Genomic DNA, 20406 nt, shown 5'->3' on the forward strand with positions numbered 1-20406 from the left:
TTTATCTTATTGAATATTTTGTTTTTGTGTATGTACATAAAAACATAAACTTGCACAGGTTTACATTTGCATCATTTACCTCGTATTTAATAATTGTTATTTACTCTTTAGTAAATTTTTTAAAACAGTACTGATTGACATGTACCCAGAACTGACATATTTGTAAAATTTAGCTCTTTTTTTTTTTTTTTTTTTTTTTGTCCAGGGATTCATTTTATGTTGTGTTTTATTGCCCTTTGCTGGAAATTTATTAACTATTTCTGCATAAATAGGAAAGAACTAGTAATAAATTTAATACACGATTATGTATAAAAAATTAATAATAGTTTTATCCTTGCATAAATATGTTCTAAAATATATCTTTATGTGCATAATGACCTATGTTGCATTTCAACAAATTCAAATGTATGAGTTTAAATGCTAAATAATGTGCTGTGTGTATACCGTAGAAGATCAGTGTAAGGCAATTCCATAAACTGCACTTCTTTATAAACCATATTTTTTTTTGTGGGTATAAACAGTGAAAATTGCAGTTAAGAATTTTCTGTAACTTACAAGAACTATTCACAGAACAAGTTCACAAACTATATGAAAAATCCTTTGCCAAGAGGTTACAATCTCTAGAGCAAATGGAGATAGATTTTTTTTATAGTTCTAATTATCTTGATAATTTTAACTTTTCTTTTATTTGATGCATAATTGAGAAGTATTTTAAAGCATATTTTTGTGTCTTAAGAGCATATTTAAAAATTATTTTAAGGTATTAATATTGATTTGTTTCAGATTTATATTGCCATGTTTAATAGGTTAATATAATAATGTGTGAGGTGATCTAAATAACACAAAATTCTATGTGACCCATATCTTTGCGTGACGAAGTAATTAAGTTGACAGTAACACTTTATAATGATTTTCTACTATATATATATATTAATTTGAAAATATTTTTAGTGCCTCTTTTTTTGATCCAAATAACAAACAAAATCCTTCGACCAAGTTTTGTGACTCTTCATAAAGTATGGTTGTCAAGGTATTACTACATTTTTTAAAAAAGGAAAAAATATGTGTATATATTTGTGTAGGTTGTATTTTTAGCTACTTTTTAATTTAGATTATGAGGTAAAAAATGAAAAAAAAAATTTGTACAATTCAGGTGCAAATTGTTAAGCACCATGACAACTTGGTGCCCAGGTCTTGTCCGGTTCTATTAATTTCGGGGTTATAGTGGACAAATTACTCTAAGAAATATTATTAACCCGCTTAGTTTTTTTTAAAAAAAACATTGCTCTTTTACCTATAAAGAATAGATTTTTTTAAATTTTTTTGAAAAAGCGTTTTAAATTTCAAATAATATGTAGTTTTGTCATTTTTTAAATATTTTAAAATATATCAATAATATTTGTAAATGAATTTCAAATAAATTTCCAAAATGCTGATTATTCTTGTAATTTCCCTGAGCTCTTTTTTATCATTAAAATAAATCATTCATTGTATTTAAATGGTGAAAATTTTTAAGCATTGAAATTTCAATCTCTTATTACTTTAACCTGCTTTCTTTTAACATTGATGAAAAGATGCATTTTTTCACATGTAAGTTTATAACAGGCATGAGATTCTTTTGACTCTTGGCGGAATTTCCAATTTTCTAAACTTTATAGGAACTCTCAATATTTCTGCATTATTTCGGTGTTTTACTTTATTATTAGTATTAATTTTTATAAAAAGTTTAATAGTTTTTTGGATTGTTAATGTACGTATATAATAAAAAAAAAGTTTAATTAGTTTGTAAATAATTTCAATGTTTTCTTTTTGTGCAAAACGGTTTCTTCACTCATCTTTTAATTATTATTATTTTTATGATTTGAGTTGATAGGTGTTTTTAACTTTTTGTTCTTTTTTCCACTCTCATGCTTGGTTTACCACAATAACTTTATGTATGTACATAATTCAGCAAAATTCTTTTGCAACTCTATTAAATGGTGATAGGACATACATAAAAAAATTTTTGCTACTCAATAGATTGACACTTAACCTTTGCGATAAACTTCTCGTTGATAGTCACGTTCTCACGAAATTAATAAAATTAAGAATATCAAAATAGGAACTACTTGAATTAGCAGATATTTTAAATCTAGATAAATTTTTTGATTGAATTTAAGATAGATATCGAAATTTTTATTTTTAAATATTTTTTGATTGAAGTAATTTTTACCACATCATAATTAGTTTATTATATGATAAAAAGTATGTGTATTTTTTTTAAAGTGTCACAATTTGTCAAACAATATCTTCAAAATTTTAGATTTCAGCCATAAAATATTTAACATAAACATTTAAACAATTTAATATAATATTAATCATGCACACTTTAAAATTTAAATTTTTTTTTAACATTATTCAAAAAAAAAAAAAAAAAAAATCCTGCGTTATTTTTCAAAGAGAACTTATTCTTGTGCTATTTTTAGATTAATGTTTCCATAATAGTGTAAAAATTTTCTTTAAATTCAAATAATTATGGATTTATAACAAATGAAAAAGACTGTAAAAATAGCAGTACAAAGATAAAACCTTTTATTTATATAATGATTAATCTTGTACATTTGCAACCCTGCTATTATTACATGACAATGACTTAATCTTTAGTTGCGTTATACTTAAGCATATTTAGTTATTCAGAGTTATAAAACAAATGGCTTAGTTGAAAAAAGATCAAAACTACATTTGAATAATAATTCAATAAATTTTTGTGTTAATACTTATGTAGTATGTGTCTACTTTGACTAACGCTCTATGCTATTAGGATTCTTAAACTTATTTTATAGAAATGAGGAAAAGAGAAACAACATTTTATACTTTTTGAAAGGTTTTTTTCTGGAAAAATTAATAGCAATACTATTTTTGATTTGTTATGTAATCCACTATTCTTTACCCTATATTCAAAGTAATTTTACATCATTTGTGTAAATTATTTTACAGAACTTGTTCTAAATCACCGAGTCTAGTCAATAAATTTTTCAATTTATTTTTTTATTGTGAATTTCTAAGCAAATGCTAAGTTGTTTTAGCACTAGTTTGTAATATATTCGATATTTTGTTGTTGTTGATGTTTTATATTCAACCATTTATTGTTTAATTAAAGTTGTGAAAATATTATTTCCAAACTTGATATTTTTTAGAGCTTTATATTTTTTACCTGTGTACTTCCAAAATTAGGTATTAAAACGAACATATTTATTGTATTTTGCCATGTTTGTCTGTTAAAAGAAATCATTTAACTGTTTTTGATCTCATCAAAAAATTGAAATAAATGTTGCTTATATTAGATATTTTTGTGAATTATTTATATGAATATACATTTTCCCCCTTTTCTTTCTTCAGAAATTACCCAGTTTATATATGTGATGTGTAAAAATTATAATGGAAATACCTCCCCATTAAATCTGATCCTCCTGTTGTAAAGCTGATCCATCTCAGGGCTTTTCTTCAAAATATAAACAACTTTATTTTTAAATTAATTTACATTTATTAAAACAATAAAAATATAATTTTAAAGATTTTTTCTTGACCTTAATAATACTCAAGAGAAATATTTCAAAATTACTGGCTCAAATCCAACCAAACCTTTCGGCTATTTAATTTTTTACAATCACGTGGTCATTTTTATGATCACTTTCCGAGAAAAAGTTTCCTAAATAGAAATTTAATCGCTTTTTTATCTAATTAGAAAATAGCTAAATAGTGGAAGAACATTTCAAAATTTTATATTAATTCTTGTTTATTAAAAAACATAGGCGAAAGCTGATTAAGAAGCGTAGACGAACGTCACAACAATGCATTTTACAAAGTTTCTTTTTCACTTTCTAAAAATTTTTATAGGGAGTGTTTTTAATACTTTGGATTTAAAAAATAAACAATCTACTATTTATTATGTCTGTTATATTTTTATTTAATTCTGTCAAACTACTATAAACTGAGAAGAAATCATTCTACATTAATAATTTGAATAATAATTTAAATAAGAAATAAAACTTATCCTTATTTTTATTCTTCTAAGAGTATAGTATTAATGATGCATGTCAGGTATATGATTATGTATTATATTCACTTTTAAAGCAAATTTAAAAACAAAAATCGGGAGAAAGTAAATTATATAACCTTTTCATTACCTCGGTCCATGTATATGGACCTTCGCTTCTTAGTTTCTTAAAACACTCTATAAGAAAATTTATAGTTTTACCTTCTCTGAAACATTTACGGATATTTAAGCTTTCTCTGGATTCCGCAATGGATACAGAACATGTAAGTTATTTGGGTAGAAATCTGCATAAACAAAAGTGATTTTCGAAAAATGATGCTAGTTCTACAAGCTCGAAAATTTAACTAATTTTAAGTATTATTTTATTTCTATTTAGTAATATTTTTATGAGCATTTTAATTCATTGTTTTATATTAAGGCATATTCATACATTTAATAACTTCAACTTTTTGTGTTTTTTTTTCTTTCCATAATTTAAAAATTTTACCCATAATTTAAAAAATTAATTAAATATTCTTTTATAGTTCATGTTTGATTATTTCTATAATTATTTATTTTGCGTCGTTTGCATAATTAGAATAGTTTTGAAGCTAAGATTTCATGCAGTTATGCCTTGGTATTGAATTAGTATTGAATATCATTGTAAAAAATTAACACAATGTAGTATTACGCATGTTTGTTCCTATTAGGTGCAATTTACCATTCGAAATATTATAATATTTTACTTAGTTAAAACCTGAGGTAAAACCTAAAATTATTAGCCCTCTGGCAGTATAATTCGTATTTTGTTTATCCTTTTATGACTTATGTCAGAAGAATAAAAATTCAAAACTGTAAAATATTTTTTTGCTGTATTCCTTTATACTTCAGTAGTGATGAGGTTAACTGATCGTAATTACTTTAGATTTTAAGAAAAAATTTACGTTTTTTTCCTTATTACACACCCTTTAAAAATCCAAAGTATTCTAAATAAAGCGAATAAATCAGCGATTACAGAGAATTACCTGAGTTCAATTCAAAATAATAACAGAAAACTATGAAATAATCCCAACAAGTAATTACGCTTTCTGCCATACAAAGTGCTGCACAGATTAAGGCGCACTCTAGAATTAGATGGGAGATTCATTAATCCATCGCCGTGAAAACGCAAATAAGTATTGAAGAGTTTCCACTCTAATGCTTAGTGAATGTAAAATAGCTACGTTTTTTTTTCTTTCTTTTAAAAATGGTAGTATTTTTCGAACTAACGCTCAGTGTCCCACTTCGGTAATAAGTTGGACCATGAGTTATCGTTTTCTTTTATTATTTTTAATTAAATTTATGAGGCTCTATTTTATCGTTTGGTTATTTGTTAAATTTTAATTCAAGAAAAAGCTTGGATCTTTTACCTTTAAAGAATGTTCATTATTAATAAAGATAAAAGGATAAAGTAAATACATTTTGTCCTAGCACCTTAAGTAAAATACGATTTGATAGTTCTCTAACTTCTATTTAATTTTCTTGTTCTGAAATTTATTTCCGAGTTGAGAATACATGTTTATATTTGTGATTCATATTTATATATTTAACATGCACCTTTATTCCTTTTAAATTAAAAGTAGAATAAATATAGATTAGTGCTATTACTTATTATTACTATATAAATGTTTTTTAATAAATTATCCATATTTTTTCTGTGTTTATCGTAAAATTTACTTCAAAACAAATTTAAGGAAAAATAAAGCAATAAAGAGCTGCAAATAAAAATATCTCATCTGTATTCTGTAGATCCTGAAATGCTTAGCGATGACCTCACAGTGGAACGTCCTAAAGGATGTTCCTCAAAGGCTACTACAATATGAAAAGTTCTTTTTATCGAATAACATACTATTTTTATAACTGTTGGGAATATCTGACAGTTACTCCTGACTATTTCCTTAAGTTATGTCTATCTTTAGCCAACGCTCTCTATGCTTCTCGTGAAAATGGCAATCTGAAAAAAAGCCATAGTTTTGTTAAAATAAAAAGCGTTTTTTCTTTAATTTTTAGTATTTGTGAAATTACTCCAACACTGTATGGTTTGGATTTATGGAATTATGCAAAAATTCATAATTAGTCATTGGTTTTAATTGTTTTCATCAATCATGTCTCTATTTTTTTTAAAGACAAATATTTTTTTACTAGTTTATGATACTTTTCTGTTTGTAAGTCCAAAAAATTCTTTACAGCAAGATAGTTTAAAATTAATATTTCGATTCGAGTTTAAGTCAAGCTCTTTTCACCAACAAGCTGTTTTTTTTTTATTTATGTATTATTTTATTTTCCATTTTTCCTTGATGAAAGCACTTTGAGAAACAATCACGCTTGAATATTATTCGTTCATGGTAAGGAACTAAATAATGTTAAGCACACATTTTTATTACTTCAGAATAAAAATTTGTTATAAATTTATTTATATATATGTAAATAATAGAATTAATTTAAAAAATCGCGAAAGTTTTTTTATTTATTGAAAGTTGAAAAAATATTATTCGTTCATGGTAAAGAACTAAATAATGTTAGGCACACATTTTTATTCTTTCAGAATAAAAATTTGTTATAAATTTATTTATATATATGTGAATAATAGAATTAATTTAAAAAATCGCAAAGATTTTTTTTTAATGAAAGTTGAAAAAAAAAAACAGCTTTGCATTTTTATTAAAACTAAAATTAGTTTAAAAATTAACTAAATAAAAGTTGATTAAATTTTATAAATATAACGGAAAATTATCCATTTGTTTTAAATTTTTTCCGTATATTATTAAAAAAAAATAATGTGAGAAAGAAAAGAAAAAGAAAAATTATGAAAAAAATGATAATTTATTTTTATTTTTAAGATTATTTATTTTAGTAAATTCAAATAGCTTTCAAAAATTTTCGTAAGATGTAATGAATATGGCATATTTTAAATTAAATGGTATATTACAGTAAAAATAACTGTAAAAAGGTATCAAAAATTAGATAAATATTTGAAAAAAGGAAAAGTTCTAGATCTTAAAGTTTTCGTCATTAATGTTTCTCTTATCGATATTCTTACCCTTATGAAAAAATCGAGATATAAATGAGGTATAAACGAGGTATATTTTAAAGGTATAAAGGAGGTTGTTGTTTAAATACGTCGTAAAGGTTGAAAAGGGTGCAAATGAATACCTCAAAATCAACCTCAAATATACCTTAAATATACCTCCAGAGGTATATATGTTTCAGCCTGAAGTATATTTTTTTACACTTGTGGAAGTATTTATTCAACAACCTAAGGTGTGTCATTTTACACTTCAGGTTATTATAAATCAACCTCAGGAGTATTTTGTTCGACTTCAGGTATATTATTTTTCAACCTCAGGTATCTAATTTTATGCTTGTAGAGGTAGATATTTTTCAACCTATGGTGCGTCATTTTACACTTCAGCTTATTATAAATCTACCTCAGGTGTATTTTGCTCGACATCAGGTAATTATTCTTCAACCTCAGGTATATAATTTTATGCTTGTAGAGGTATATATTTTTCAACCTAAGGTGGGCCCTTTTACACTTCTGGTTGTTATAAATCAACCTGAAACATATTTTTAACAATTGGAAATGTTATTTTTAATTAGCGCCATGTGTTCCATGTTCTACCTTAAGTTATTATTTCGTAACCTCAAGTATATATTTTTGTATTTTTAGAAGTATTAATTTATCAACCAAAGATGTTTTTTTTTAGCACTTACGAAGGTGAGGTGTTATACGGACCACCTAGTTTATTAATTTTTAGACTCACTATATAAAAAATATAATATATATATAAAGATATTATACATATTATATGAAGAATAATGTACATTACATTTTTTTCACTAGTAGAGATCATTTATCAACCTGAAATTTTTAATATTCAACCTTCGGCAGTAATTGCTTCTTTTGTTAAGCTATAAAAGAAAGTTTCAAATGCATAATTCTTCTATAATTTTAATAGATTGATTTAAATCATCTTAAAATAACACTTATCGAAATTCTACAGTTAGTAAAAATTATTTATGGGAACTCATACTCGTATTTTTAGGAGATAGTTGTCTAAGATGCTTGAATTTTTAAAGCTATAAAATTACAAATTTAAATAATTAGTCAGCTGAAATTCAAAGTACTTTTATTTAAAACTAAAATTTAACTTTTTTTACAAACCAACAAAATTATTTTAAATACTGTTTCCGTCTACATGTTGAAACTTGTAATTATTGGAACCTAAAAGGAAAAAAATATATAAATTAGTAAGAAAGTCATATTTACAATAATAGTGGCAGGTCTTAAAATATTAGAAAGTATTTTTTTTTATCATTTAAATTAACTGGATGAAATTAATTTTCCTTTTCAGATAAATATCTTCTACCATTTCTATTCAATCCACGTAGCTAAAAAGCATGTCATGAACACAGCCACAAAATAAAATACACTGAAGACAGTATTACCATTAACAACATTTACAGAAATTCAAATATACAGGGTGTTTATAAAGTCTCGGACACATTTTGATGTTTAATAACTCATAAAATAATAAAGATAGATTAAAATTAATAACATAAATGGTTAGATAGACTCAAAAACTTTCATGAACCATGTCAATGAACTTTCACGTGTGCCCCCTTCGTCGCACGGAGAATATCAAGTAGATAGTCAATTTCACGCCAGGTAGCAGCAAGCATGTCGGCATCCACAGAGGCTATTGCGGTTGTAATTCTGGCTTTTAGGCCATCAATGTTCGACACGATCCTCCTGTAAGCATTGTCCTTTATAAATCCCCAAAGAAAAAAGTCCAGCGGTGTTATATTAGGTGATCTGGGTGGCCAAGGAATTGGACCTCCTCGCCCAATTCATCTTCCTGTAAAATGGTCATTCAAAGAACTACGAATGATGATACCCCAATGAGGTGGTGCACCATCTTGTTGCAAAAAGACATGTGGCTGAAGCTCTTCTAGTTGTGGAAATACGAAGTTTTCCAACATGTCTAAGTATACGACTGATGAGATTGTCTTTTCTGTAAAAAAAGAAAGCTACCTCTCGTGAAATTGACTATCGACATGATATTCTCCGTGCGACGAAGGGGGCACACGTGGAAGATCATTGACAAGGGTCATGAAACTTTTTGAGTCTATCTAACCATTAATGTTATTAATTTTAATCTATCTTTATTATTTTATGAGTAATTAAACATCAAAATGGGTCCGGGACTTTATAAACACCCTGTATAATTCAAATCTTATTATGCAATTTTAACACTTTTTATTTCTCTATACATCTGTAACATTATGGTGCTTGTAAGTTTAATAATTAGATTTCCTTCCCTTTCTTTTTTAAAAATCTTTAAACTCAATAAACCTAGTCTATATTTTTCAACTTTTTGTCAGACTTCATGAAACTAGCAGCTTTTTTTTAAATTTTTGACGCTGATTTTGAAAAGGACTTATGTTATTGTCAATCACATCAGAGTTTCTTAAAAATAGTTATTTTAATAATTTTTAATCAATGTAATCAAGAATCTACAATCGTTTAATAAATTAAAATTTTAAAGTTATGTACCAATTTTTATTCTTTTTTTACACTCAATAGAATAGAACAAATTACAAGCTGATAAGGAGCATTTATTTTAAAGTTGTGAGTAATTTTATGTGAGGAAAATGTCTAAGAGAGAATGATTTGAAATAATACTTTTAAAATAAGTTGAGTATAATATCTCCTATATAACTTATAATGCCGAGCAGAATAAAACTAATAGTTAGTTGTTACAAACACTTGTTTAAATATAAATACACATCCCATAGGATGAAACTCAAAATAATGCATATTACTTTCAACAATAAATGTTTTTATTTGCAATTGATTTTATTCAATTCAGGATTAAAATTGCATACTATACTGACTTATTTCTAAAATATTTAAGATTTCCGAAATTCGTACATTTTTGAAGTAGTGAACCATAAACAGCTGCATGAAAAAGCTCATAACCTTGAAACAAATTGTCATATAAACTTGAAATCGGATTTAATTTCATTCTGCCCAATATTCTAATAAGTAATAACAATCTGCTTAGTAAATAATTAACGTGGGTAAAATGCGAGAAAATAACATGTAGTGAAAATAGCAGTTTTGTGATCAAACATGAAGAAGTGAGCTAGAACAGTTACTAGTTTTCAATTATCTAATATCTAGCAAACTATTGTTATCAACATTTACATAAATTCTGTAGTTTATTAGGAGAGATTACTTTTTCTTTTAGGTATAAATTCAGAACTATATCCTAGGGGAAGGCTGAGCAGTAGCTTGCTTGTCTCTTCTTCTGCGCCGCCGCGCATGTTCTATTTACAGCCTAGTAATATCAGGGAACTGTGGATAAGCTCTGTAAATATATATATATATATATATATATATATATATATATATATATATATATATATATATATATATATATATATATATATATATATATATATATATATATATATATATATATATATATATATATATATATATATATATATATATATATATATATATATATATATATAAACTTTGTATATATGGGTCATTCTCACAAAAACAGTCATTTTCATGTCCCCAGTATATTTTATGTTTGTTTTACAACTTACGAAAAAAATTTTTTCGGGGAAAGTGTCCTTCAGAATGCAAGCTAACAAAAGAATAAAAATAAAATTATCAATTTTTATTTTTTATTAATTTTAGGTAATAAAAATATACCAATATGTCATTCCCTCACTTGTCCCCACTGCTGATTTAAAAAAAGAAAAAAATTGTTTCTGAAATAAAAAATTTTTTTTTACAAATTTGTGTTTTTTATTTGAGAATATTGAAATAAAGAATTCAGAAAATAAATTTTAAATTTAATTTCTGATAAAAATATTAACACAGGACTATTTTAAACTTTGTCCCCAGTGTTTCGCGTCATTCCATCATAACAATGTTCTTATCACCTGCAATCATCTTAGAATAAAAATATTTTAATAAAAACTTCAGAAGTTAACAACTGGCATCATAGAACAAAATTGCAGTATGTTTCCATCTTCAACTTAAAGAAGCTTTGCTGTGGAATAAATTTGAATGAATCAAACCAGGTAAAATTTTTTACATTTGTCATTCCCTCATGTTGTTTTTTAGAGTAAAATAAAATACAACTTCATCGAGAAAGTGGATAATTATATGTTGCTTTCTTGTATGAATATAATTGTATGTGATTGACTTCAGAAATTAATAAAGCCTAACTGTTATTTTTAAATTTTATTGAATTCGTCATTCCCTCACTAGTGTATAAAGTGAGGGAATGACGCTGAAGTGAGGGAATGATTCAAGATGAGTATATTATTAAATTTTTTTTTGTTCAATCGTGCCAGTCAATTTTATTTCCCAAACCTGTAAAAACTATTAAATATATAAGACTAAATTATAATAAATATTAGATATACTTAGTATGTTATCATTTTCAAATTTTAGGTCGATGTAACATAGATAAAAAGATGTATTAAAATAAAATATCATTCCCTCACTATTAGTGTCAGTCCTTCACTTTTTAAATAGTGAAAATAATTAATTTACTTATTAATTAATTTGAAAAATAAATTAAAAAATTAATAAATTGATTTATTAAACTAATTAATTTATTTATTAAATTAATTAATTATGAATTATTATAAATTAATAATTATAAATTAATTATTTAAAAAATTAATTAATTTAAATATTAAGTATAATTTATAGGATATATACTTTCTTAATAATGCCATTACATATTTCTATTAATATAGAAAGTTTCAGAGCTTTTTATTCACTTTACTTTTTTGGGATTTTATGAACTGAAAAATGACAGTTTTCGTGAGAATGACCCATATATAAACAATAATATAAACTTTACAACAAATATCCAAACGATAAGCATACAGCTATAGTAGAATTTCAAAGCAAAATTGCTATTTTAAAAATCTTTCAATTTTCAATGATTTATTTATAAGAGAAATTGTGAACATTTTTCTCAATTAATCAGTGTGCATACTGCTACGTTAAAACATATACATTTAAGCAAAATAAAAAGAATAGTTCTATTTGACTGAACTACAAACAATAAAATATACTGTGCATAACCTGCAGTAACGATTCACCAGTAATGTTACCCAAAACAGTGACGAGAAATATTTCGGTTATTCTCTCTTATTGCTAAGCCTACAACGACAGCCTCTAAGAATATCCTCCAACTTAAATATTTAAGATCAGGACGCGTCGTTAAAACAAAAATAATAAAATTTAAGTTTCAAAATTGAAGCATATTTGATTAAAAGTGATAAAACTAAATTAATCAAGCACACTTACCGAATTTCGAATAGACTTTCGATTGTCAACACACACGCCATTTGCCGGCTCGCATGGAACTCTGGGAAGTGAGTTAGTTAATATGAAGTGTACTTTAAGCAACCTTAAAACAAGCTTAGGTATAAATAAAATGACTTCAACACCTCAATAAATACCTCACTCTCTTTAGTTGAAATAAGGTATATTTTTTTATACCTCATAAATACCTCAATATCGTTAGTAGAAAAAAGGTATATTTTTTATACCTCGTAATTACCTCACTCTCGTTAGTTGAAATAAGGTTGATTTTTTTATACCTCATAAATACCTCTTTTGTTACAAGTGTAAGAGAAACAACCTCGTATACCTTAAAAATCATCTTATCAGTCTGGATGATTTGAAGTGAATTTAAAACAACCTCAAAATAAGCTTAGGTATAAATAAAATGACTTCATATACCTCAATAAATACCTTTTTATCGTTAGTTGAAATAAGGTAAAAATTTTTATACCTCAAAAATACCTCTTTTGTTACAAGTGTAAGAAAATAAACCTGGTATACCTTAAAAATATCCTTATCAGTCTGGTTGATTTGAAGTGAATTTTAAACAACCTCAAAACAAGCTGAAGTATATATAAATCAACCTCGTACACCTTAATAACAACCTTTACGAGGTATAATTTTTATTGCTGTTTTCTCTGCAACCTTAAATATACCTCAAATATACCTCAAAACAACCTTAATACCTCAAAAATACCTCAAATCAACCTTAAATATACCTTAAATTTTCATAAGGGTAATCACAATTGTGATTGCTAAAATCGTAAAATCGTAAAAGTAAAAATGATTTAAAAAAATACTTTTCACGCTTTTATTTTTATTTTTATTACAACACCTTTTAAGTGGTATATCTATATTTATTAAAGACTTTTATTGAATTAATACCCAAATATTGAATTCTTGCTGCTAGTTAAAGTTACTCCTTATTCAAGAGTAACGTAATTCTCCATAATTTATTTTTTCTTCTTTTAACATAAGTGCTTTCGGCTTTATTTGTTGAACAAAGTTTTACTACAATTAGTTGCTGTTAAATCCGCTGATGCTTAAACGATAACGATGAATAACGATATTTCTTAAAGAATTAGTAAAAATATGAACAAAAAGCAAAATTTGTCTGTGCTTTTTTCCTCTATCTGTAATTTACTTGTTAAAAATTAAATAAATATTGGTAAATCGATTCGCATTTTAGACGCAGAAAAAGTAATCCTCTACACTAGCATGAGTTGAGTAGTCATTAGTTCTGATTACTCAACGCTTATCATTACGAGATTTGTGTGAGGGTCGATTGCTTCCTTGTACTGTAAAACTGTTTCACTGCTGAAATAGTCACTCCGCAAAGAAAACAAGGGTACAGTACTTTTCGTCGAAAAGTGAAAATTGTTTTCTCTAGCAAAAATGTCTATATCAAGTAAAAAATATCTTATACTCAACTTATCTTATTATCAGCTATATTATCAGCTATATAATCTCAGAATTTAAGTCATATTTAATAATATCGAAAGACTTGGTGCTATATAATGTTAAATTACTTTTTCCATAGGTGACGCTTTACATCAAGCTAATCTTAGTAATATTGTAACTTTGGGTAGGTACTTTACAAGTTTCTGAAATTTAAATTAGTACGTAACACCGTAGTACCCCGAAAAATTTTACTAAATTCATGGAAATTGTGGTGTTTTTCACTAAAGCTCTCCCTCTTAAACAATTTGATAATATTGCTTTAAGCCCCTCTATTCTTTATGTAAGAAAAAAGAGAACAAAAACTTCTTTTAATGTTTTTCTATTTCATTAAAAAATATTTTATTTATAATGCCCTTACATTTAAGAAAACTATTTGTCCAACTTTACCTAAATTTCAAAATTTTTTCCTTAAAAAAAATGTTTTTTACTTTTCTCCGCGACAAAGTTTTTAGTATGCTAAAATTATATTCAAGGGATATAAATATCCCTTGAATAACCAAGTAGAAAAAATTTGTAAGTAATTTAAGATTAACCAAACACATTTAATAAATTAGAAAAAAAATTAGGAAAATTTTGCAATTTTCAAAAAAACTGAAATAAATTGCATTTATTATGTAACATTCAGAAATTTTATACACATGTTTAAATTATTTGTTTGCACCCCCAAACCTATAAATTCTTGAAGTTCAGAAAACTTCCAATTATAAAGATAAAAATAAACAGAAAATTTTTAGGTTTGTGATTAAGTTAGCATGCAGAAAAATTTTCAGGAAATCATATGAGTTTAATACTGTTAGCATTATTTTTAATTTTTAAAAGGAGGTAAAAACAAGTTGTTGGTTGTTTTTGAAGTCCTTTTTTAATCTATGTTCAGATTTAATTACTTAAAAAAAGTTCTACCAATAAAAGGAAAAAAATACATATTTTGACTTGACTGCTGTAGAAGTCAATGATATCAATTCATGCAATATCAATTGACCTCATAATAATTTATGACCTAAAAGTAGCTTCTATTTTTTAAAATTTTAATTCTATTTAAACCTTTTAAAATTAATAAAATAATTAATGGCGCTTCAGTGTTTGTTTTTGTTACCTTTCTAAAATCTATAAATGTGTCCATCACCTGTATTACATTTCAGTTTTTAATATGTTAGAAATGTTTATTTTTCCCTGTGTTTATTTTCTTTCTTATTGTGATATGTAATTTTATTATTTCTTCTGGTTATTTTTGTTCCCCAAAATTTATTATTAACTATCTTTTGGTTCTGTTTTAAAAATAATAGCGAAAATTTATTATTGTTATTATTTTGTTGTTGTTAATGTTAGATGTGTGCTTTCGTATTTATGTATTTTTTCAACGATTTCAATTTTTTTCTTTTTATGGAACGATGCTTTGTTGTCTCGAGAAATAATTTTTTGATTTTTGAGGTTGAAAATAATTTTACATGGGAGATATGATGAATGTAAAAATTATTTTTTAAAAACTAGTCTTTTTTAAACTTGAACTTTTCTAAAACTACTCTTTAGTATTCAAAGTTAATTGAATTTCCACTTTCAGTTGATTATCTCCAGAATTACTTAACAGATCTAAATGAAACTTTATTTGAACATGAAAAATTATATTTTTGTTAAGTTCAAAGGAGAGTTATATTTTTTAATGTTCAAATCGAATTGAAATAAAATCTGTCCATAGTTCTGAAGAGAACTGACCGAAACTTCTTTTAATTTTAAACATCTACAGATATACTTCATTCCTCTATTATTAGTCTGTCCTTTCATGTCTTACACTCAATTCTTTTTGAAATCTTATTATTAGAAGTTAAGTAACAGAATTATTTAAATTTCAAAATGTTCCTAAGAATAATTAAATATTTATAAACGTCAAATCACCGTTATAAATCAAATTTATTTAACATATATTCAAATTATTTAAGTTTTTTTAAAGATGTGAATGAATAAAAGTACGACAGTAAGTAGAAAATTACGCATAAATTAATTAATTTAATATCATTCTACATTTTTCCACGAATAGCTGGATTCTTCATTATATCGTAGTTTATCACAACATAATTCACGATTCGAATTTTCACTCTTTCTATTTGTATAAAGATATAATAAATTAAAGAAGTATAGTGTTCGGTGTAGTTAAATACGTGTTTAATTAACTTAATAAAACCGTATCTATCTATAAAACAAACAAAACAGGCCGAAACTAATTGTATTAAGCACGTGGATCTCATTCATGACTGTTCCAAAAATAAACTATCTTCTGTTATGTCTCAGTTTTAAGACTCGTCGTCGCCGTAAGAAGTGAGTAGGCGTAATATAAGAGGTTTTGCGATACCTAAATAAAAGGGAAAAAATGGAAATGTTTATTTTGCGTTTGTATGTGAAATATGTACTCGTATTATTTTTGAGTTTTACAGAAATTCATAAGAATAAATACACACTGTGATAAAAATTAAATAATAATGTTAGAAAAGAATTTTTTTGCTCAAAACTTTAATAGTGTTCTTCTCTAATCAGTTAAGCATTTGTGAAGACAGTTAGGCATTTATATTTCATAAATGTTCGACTAGTGAGCGATACAGCTCTATTGAACATGCTCTGGCGACAACATGAAGGCGAAAAAAATAACAGGGATATGTTGCTATTTGTTCTCTTCATATCTGCTTGTTTCGATGATAAATATAGTATTTGTTAGCATTTGAAAGTTTCGAAATTCTGCCACTGTATTCGTAACGGTGAAGACTGGTGGTTTTTAACACCATACACACTATTTGTGAGAGCAAATTTATAAAACCTTTATACGAAATTTTATTCCTGTCTCCCGAACGGTTTGCTTGAAGGGTATTATATGAAGGTAAAGTAGGTATATGAGCTTTTTAAATCAATAATTTTTTCTGAACTGTAATACTATTCGATATTTCTATGTAAGTTAATTTTCAAAAACAAAGTATCTCCTTACTGTGTAAAAACATAATTGTCGCTCAGCCGTTTCGTGTATTTTCATTGGACAGGAAAATCACATGATTGCCTCCATAAACGAAGAAGATTCAGATATCATTTTTTGTCATCAGCATTAAAACAATGAATTTATTGTAATGGTATTTATTTGAAAATTATACATTTATTTTTTACTTAACGGTATTTACCAGAAATAATAAATCCGTATTAATATTATGCTCTGTAACTATTATGGTTTTGATTTTCATTTAAAGTTAAAGATTTAAAGCTAAAACTATTATTCCTGTCTCCCGAACGGTTTGCTTGAAGGGTATTATATGAAGGTAAAGTAGGTATATGAGCTTTAGAAGAGAGTGCGTGGGTTCGAACCCCACCGATCGAAGACTCCCCGTGTAGTAAATGGTGACTGATGCACGTTAAATCTGTCGAGTCTCAAAGTCCTCCATGTTCCCATAACAAATCACTACCTCTGGGGGTACTGGATTGGAGATCGATCGTTCTCTGATTCAGGTCAAAATTACAATCTGTGGATGAATGAATGGATGTGTGAATGGGTCAGCCCTATAAAACGGGCTGTGACGTGTATGTGGCTGACAACGAATTCTTGGCCATGGAATGGCGCCACTGAAAAGCAAGAAACTCACACTCTGCCTTAAATTTGCTCGATTTCACCAAGCAGGCTTGCTTGTGTGGCAAGTGGCATTGGAAACAACAGCAACAATTATTCCTATATTATATTATAACATAAGCCGGCCAGATGGTCGAGCGGTTAGCTTGTCTGACTGCGAAGCCAATGGCTACGAGTTCGAATCCCGCTCAGAGCATGGATGTTTTTCTCTGTGTTGTTCTCTATTGTGTGATGTGTGAATGTGGCCCTCCCTATAAGCGGATATCTGAGGCAGTGTGGCTTGGGCAATGCTGCTCGCCTCCGTGACTTAGGTTCACAGGTGCCCACTGAGTAACGTTAAGGGAGTAACACTTCGGGCATCTTCCAAGGCGAAGAACGCAAAGTTCAGTGCTTGCCGTTAGAAAAAAGAATTATTACATAATATTATGGTGTTATCATATTATGCAACATGTTATATAATTAGTTAAGTTTTATAATTATTAAACGGTAAATAAATTATATTTTCTTTTTAAAAAGTTACATTTGCTTCTATAATAAATTTTATCTAAATCTGTGTTAAGTCAAAGCCTGCAATTAAAATAACTGTTTAAAATTTTAAAAGACTATGCAAAATAACTTATGACTAACTAATTATATAAAATAAGTCATTACTAACCATCTATATTAAATAACTCATTAAAATTCAAAATAAATATTAGCAAGTCTATTTTTGCAATATTGCTAAATAATAGTCAAAAAATATTGAATGAGTTATTTAGTAACCTAAAATCAAATGAAAGTTTAAAAAGAGCAGTCAAAAGAGGAAAATACAATTTTAAAGCTAATGATTTGGTTTAAAATTTACCGCAATGCAATTATGCTACCAAATATGCTAATTAACAATTTCAAAAGATACTTTAAAGTACCAAATCAGAAGCAAAAACATACTTTCTCTGATAAAAGCATTCCTTTTTTTCCACGGATTCGGATTTCTGACCCTCAAAATATAGGGAATAGCCGCAATAGTTTGATCTGGTGAGCCCTCCAAAGTTTGAACCCTTTAATGTTAATATTACTTTTTGCGAATTTCGCTATATCTCTAGAAGCACTCAATTATAAAATGAAATTGATTACTCTTAATTATAAAATTCGCTTCTCCAAGGATAATTCTATGTAAAAATTAACTTTTAGTAAATATTTATGATTTTATTTAAGAATGTTCAAAAAAAGTTTGAATTGTAAGGTAAAAAATGTTTCTGCTTCATTTGAAAGAATATAATTTGACATGACAAAATACAAAATTTGAACGAAATCGATCGAATAGTTCCTGAGAAATCGAATTTTAAGCATCAAATTTTTTTTGAAATTCAATTTCTCTGGAACTATTCAACCACTTTTGCTCAAATTTTGTATTTTACCATGTCAAATTATGTTCTTTCAAATTATGCAAAAAATTGTAAACTTGTAAAAATTGTAAATTGTAAACAATTCAAAAATTTTTCGACCATTCTTAGATAAAATATTAATAAATATTTACTAAAAGTTATTTTTGCATATAATTATCTTTGGATAAACGAATTTTATAATTGAGTGTAAAAGTTTCTTCTATCCGTTTAAAAAGTTCTCGAGATATAGTGAAATACGCAAAAAGGTAAAATTAACATTAAGGGATCTAAACTTTGGAGCACTCTCCTGACAAAACTATTGGAACCATATTTCCCAGATCGCGGCTACCCCCTATATTTTGGGGGTCAGAAATTTGAATCCTTCAAAAAAAAAAAGATATGTTTATTCAGAGAAAGTACGTTTTTGTGTCTAATTTCGTATTTTAAAATATCATCTACACTTATTAATTAGCATATTTGAGGTAAGCCTCCCAAGTCATTAAGATTGAGTCCCAGAACCTGCAAATCCGATCATTACATCAAAAGTTTTTCAGGGTTGTCCATTTTTTTGCACGCTGTACAATCCATGCATTAATTTTTAATTATTCCAAAATAATCGTGTTTGATGAGTGTTGGCATCTAATAAACTATATCCACACAATTTACAAATTGCATGGTACTGACAACTAGTGTATAGATTGAGAAATAAGCATAATTTCGTTCATAAATAGAGTGCTTTAATCATTTTGGAGCGCTACTTTTGAGCACTCCAGGCCGAAAATATCACGGGCACGAGAAATAGAAGTCGAATTTTTACCCTGTGTTTTAGGGGGAAGAGTTTAAAATTTCTCTATCAGATAACTAATCAACTTAAAATCTATTCGATTTATATGAATCTTAAGTGTAATTTAAAGAAAAGAACTTTCGTGCACTTTAAGGAATAAAATTTTTCTTCTAATCATTAAAACAAAGTTCTTGTTGTAATTAATACAAAAGAAAATTTTTAAGAAGTTTTAATGACTCTTCTTACAACTTGATGAATTTACTGCAAAACATTCGACTCTATTCAAAATTGAACCCCAGTAAACGTGATTACTTATCGTTCAAATTCACTTCATGTCACTTCATGGGATTAATCCCAAATCTTTTTTAAAAGAGATTTTCTCAATCTTTAGAGTTATGCAATATCGATTAGTAAAAACTTAAGAAACTTTTATTAGTTTGGACAACATCAACCTACTTCGTTTTATTAGAAGCGCCTGTCCTTCAGATGCTTTTGGTGGAAAGTAGAGAACTTGAGTAATTGAATTTCTTCTTCCTTATTCCAACTATTTCGATTAGAAAATTAAATCAGCGGATATAATTTAATGTCATTCTCTGCTGAAAATTCTGCACAGACATTGAGGAAATTGCAAAAGTCGACAGCAAAAGCGTTTAAAATTACTTAAATTGAATTTATTTACTTATTTATAAATTGACCTAAATTAGTATGAACTAATTTAAACTAATCGATAGTGAAGTTTTCTTCATTTTATCTCAG

The 20406-nt window shown here is 26.6% G+C and overlaps 1 long non-coding RNA gene across 1 annotated transcript; it reads right to left on the reverse strand.

Annotated features, from left to right (window-relative positions):
- Positions 1-8181: 8181 nt before the first annotated feature.
- LOC147813913 (uncharacterized) lies at positions 8182-13071 on the reverse strand. The gene is made up of 3 exons (XR_015432279.1): positions 12408-13071; positions 10297-10428; positions 8182-8279 (listed from the first exon to the last, which is right to left on the reverse strand). It is a non-coding gene; the product is annotated as an uncharacterized LOC147813913 (long non-coding RNA).
- Positions 13072-20406: the final 7335 nt, after the last annotated feature.

This window comes from Parasteatoda tepidariorum, chromosome 3 (assembly GCF_982258835.1).
Source record: "Parasteatoda tepidariorum strain Cologne lab strain chromosome 3, Ptep-v5.0, whole genome shotgun sequence".
Taxonomy (NCBI): domain Eukaryota; kingdom Metazoa; phylum Arthropoda; class Arachnida; order Araneae; family Theridiidae; genus Parasteatoda; species Parasteatoda tepidariorum.